Source organism: Bombus affinis, chromosome 10, assembly GCF_024516045.1.
Source record: "Bombus affinis isolate iyBomAffi1 chromosome 10, iyBomAffi1.2, whole genome shotgun sequence".
Taxonomy (NCBI): Eukaryota; Metazoa; Arthropoda; class Insecta; order Hymenoptera; family Apidae; genus Bombus; species Bombus affinis.
In genome coordinates this window covers 7,247,811-7,252,250 of record NC_066353.1, presented here as the reverse complement: position 1 = coordinate 7,252,250, position 4,440 = coordinate 7,247,811, and the positions used below count along the sequence as shown (strand labels likewise).

General features: G+C 36.4%; 1 long non-coding RNA gene across 1 annotated transcript; it reads left to right on the top strand.

Moving 5' to 3' along the window:
• Positions 1-553: 553 nt before the first annotated feature.
• On the top strand, positions 554-1,085 carry LOC126921119 (uncharacterized). The gene is made up of 2 exons (XR_007712237.1): positions 554-583; positions 667-1,085. It is a non-coding gene; the product is annotated as an uncharacterized LOC126921119 (long non-coding RNA).
• Positions 1,086-4,440: the final 3,355 nt, after the last annotated feature.

Sequence of the window (4,440 nt, the reverse complement as noted above, 5' to 3'; positions counted from 1 at the left end):
TATCTCGATCAAGTTCGACATTTGTTGTACATCTGAAGTATATCTCAAGCAGTAAATACTATAAAACGTGTTCGATCGATTAACAGATTATATTACGGATAAACGCTTTAACGTTTATATTTATCGTTTATATTTCATTGTTAAGTTGATGCAAAAGTTGTACAAATCGTACGAGTAGCGACACTTTATAACATATTATCTGGTATTATACAACGTTATTATACAACGTTTTGTTTATTCTAGCTCGTTACTCACGTACAAATAAAAATTGTCATTTTTGTGTAAACGGTGTGCAGCTCACAGAAGTCTTCCCATTGTCGTTTCTACTGTAGCAAATTTAAGTACTAAAAAGAAAAATTGAAAAAATGATTCTATAGTAGGGGAAGGGTGCGGTGCGAGCTATATCGGTCGAAGACACGAAAGGCGGTCAGGGTTGAATACCTGAATCTCTGCATATTTGCCGCATTCCATATAGTACCTGTAATCGTATTGGTTTATTTTTAATGGTCTTGTTTAAAAAATTCCATCAACAATATTTCTTTACTACATACATATATATATATATATATATATACGAGCATAGGTAAGTGTTATTTTACATTTGCTGTAATTGAATGCATATGTATACAATACATATATATATATATATATATTCGAATCCATAAGAATGCCAATAGGAATGAGACGACAGTTTATCGAATTCAAATACAGTTCATTACGATTTTCATGAAACGCATTAGGTATAACGTTTCAAGGATAAAGGTAAAGCAATGTTCATCTCCGTGATGTTCTTATACGTATGTACATACATACATACTGTGAACTATAGATGGCAGTAACGTCTCTATTACTTGATCATCGATTTCGTTCAAATATTATACTATACGTGTTTCCGTAAAGGGATAATGAAGATAAAATTGAGACAAAAGGCGATAATGTAAGTAATGTAGGAATGCAGATTACGATGCTTATAAAATAAATTCATTCGATGTTATATGCAAGCATGTTTATATACGTGTGTTGCGACAATTTGCATACGAATAATAAAAGACAATGAAAAATGCGAATCTTGGGATTCTATCACATGTAGCGTGTTTGTTTCTCTTTTATTGTTCTGACATTAAAATAGTTCAACGTAGAAAAAACATACGTATAAATAGTTATCGACAAAGCATACGTGACTAGTGACATGCACGTACGAGGTCGTCGAGTTTAACTCGTGTCAGCCGCACAGAGGTCGTCCATCCTTAGTCTTGATATCGAATAACGTTAATTTATGATACGACAACGTATAATTCATGATATTGGGACGATTTTTATCTTTCCCTCGTAGAATATCGTTTAAATTTCGGTAGGTAGGCTGATTGAACTAAGAGGAAGGACAAATTTACCGGAAGTCATCCACTGATCAAGCTTGCTTCACGGACGCGGGAAAAGGCGGTTCTTCGATCGTAAAAGATATATGTATACATATATGTATATGCGTATATAGGTAATATGTAGGCATGTAGGTAGGTAAGTAGGTAGGTAGGTAGGCAGGCAATAGGCAGTAGACAGATCCAGGCGGACGAGATCGTGCACAGGCACGTTACACGCTATTGTTATTCTCAGGAGAGGAAGAACAGAGAAGGAAGAAAAGCGACAAGAATTATGTGTCAACAAAGCAAATATTACCGATGGTCAGAATATCCCAAAAAGATTCAAGCTATTAAACCAATGTTTTATACCAATGCTAATTCATGATCAAATAGAAAATATTTTAACAAATAAATCTTTCAACGAACTTGGCACGAAATTTAACGCGCCGGATCGTAAGCAATTTTCAAACGGCTTAGAAGTTCCGAAATATTGCTTAACTCAGCAGCTCGTTGTCACCGATTAAGCGTATTTTTTATAGAATTATTTTAATTTCTAAATATGCATTTGTCCCAAGGAACAAACAACACTCCGAGTGTGTCGATTGAATAATCGTCGTCCGTCGTTCTTGGATATTTCAAACGTCTAAAATAGATTTTCTCAAAACTGCTCGGTACGATAGTCTTACTGAGTTAAACAAAGTCGCGGTTAACGACGAAAGGATATCATTGAGCAAAAATCTAAATCCATACAGAGATCGATGTACGTTTAGTGTTAACATCCTAAGGAAGAAACGTGAGACGCGTGGAACGAGAGAGTACAGGAGAAAGAAAGGAGTATAGCTGCCAATCAATGCGACGCCGCGTTCCATCGTCAGGAATCTGTAATAGAACGAGTCCTTGTACCGTGCATTTAACTTTGACACTCTAACCTCTGGATAAACAAATCTATTTGCATTTCCCAGTCTTACGCGATGCGGTAGCAAATTATTGTCATCGAATCGATTACTTAGTATTCCATTTTGATGTTGCATCTATCGAGAAACAATCATTCATTTGGGTAAATTCGGCTGAAAGCCCAAAGGTCGAAACGATTCTATCTCTGGACGGTCATGGCCACGCGTATAAGCGCGAGTGATGCAATAAGCTAGTTGGAACCTACGACGTATGGATTCGCTTGCGTACACAGATACGAGATCACTCGAATACTGGTAACGACGTAGTTTCGCTTCTTGATCTATCAACAGCGTGATCGTTATGCTGCCGAGCCAATAACCTCCTAACTGAAAACCTTGACGAAGACGCGTTATTAATGTTTCATTCCGTTCAGATCCTTGGTTATTTAACTTAATTAATTTAGTGTGACTTTTATATCCTCAATGTTGTTTCCACATCATTCTATCTCTAGTCTAGCTTTCCCGCATCTCGTAACATAATTCAATTTCTAATTAGATTTATTGCATACGCGCAAGAATTAAGACTATGCGAATGGCATCAATTATGTTTTATTATATATTATGAGTAATGTTATGTTTATGAGTTATGTACGTTTAGTTGGTTTATTTGCACTGTATAGTATAATACGAAGAGTATGACTGTGTTGGTGAAGACTGAATACTGGTTTAAGAATCTCTGAAGAAGCCTCGCCTGGTCCTTACGTACTAGCTCTCCGTCCTGGGATTTCCTTCTCATCCTCGTGAGCGCATATCCTCTGGTGTTTCTGATTGATATCAGCTGTTTACTTTGGGACTGACTCATCGAGGGCTTAGGGTGTTAGTTAACATCTTTATGAGGCCCGCATCGTAATGTTTACAACTTGGGAAAAGGCAGATGTGCGATCTGAGTCATAAACAAAGGTTCGCCCAAAATCCTGAACATTACGAATTTGTTTGCTATATATATATAATAAATATTTTCTAAGAATTATAAAGTACCATAAAGTAAAAGGAAATAAAAGTACCGTTTTTGAACGGCTTAGGTCCAATTGGAAACGGTAATGTTCAAAATGTAAATCCGATAGAAAATGTATGGCTACGTCATACCGTTAGGTAACGATACTTTTGTCAAAACCATTTTCCGATAGAAATTCCTTGTTTATTTAGAATATACTTTACTTTATTTAGGTAAGTAATATATATTTTCTTGTGCAATAAAGTTGTGCGTGTATGTGTTACTTATGTATATGCTAAATAAACAAGGAATTTCTATTGGAAAATGGTTTTGACAAAAGTATCGTTACCTAACGGTATGACGTAGCCGTACATTTTCTATCGGATTTACATTTTGAACATTACAATTTATAATTGAGCTTAAGTCGCTTAAAAACGATTTATTTTATACGATATTGTATTTTCTTTCTTCTTCTGTCCTGAAAACTTGATCGCAAAACGGGACAGTTCGATAGCACGAATTTGTGCGTTCTTTGAGGTTACGTGAACGGGCTTTGTAATAATAGTCTGCGTTCGTTAAACACTCCGCCTCTATAAATCCTTCCAAGAAGGTATGAATTTCAACCGTAAATACGACTCGATAGCGAGCGAAGAGTCAGAACGGAATGAGAAACAACGTGGTCGATCGGAGAAGAAATGTAAATACGTAACAAGCAGAAACACGATATTTCTTACATGCTCGGTTTGGGTTAAGATCGCTTAAGCTTTTCGCTTCTCTACTCTTCTTCCCTTGAGATCAATGCGAATCTGTCGTCGACAAAGAAATCGCTTTGAAATGCCGTAAGCTGAAAGCTTTCGAATACGATCCAATATCTACGTTCCTTTCCAATGAATCGTTTTTCATTTTGCGAATGTATTTCGTTAATCGTATGTCCTAGTTTCAATAATTTAGATACCGACACTCAATGCCGAGTTATCTCGCTTTCATCTTAAACACCATCGAAATCCGTCTTTGATTATAACGATCATCTCACCACGCATGCAATATGGATGCTACTACTCTATTGCGAACACAACGATGTACACTAATAGTTTGAATAAGCGCTTATTTTAAATTTCGTCATCGTGTCTGGTCGTATCGAATCGAGGCTGCTCGGATTTACTCGCGCTCGAGCTAATTTTCTGTGCGGATTATT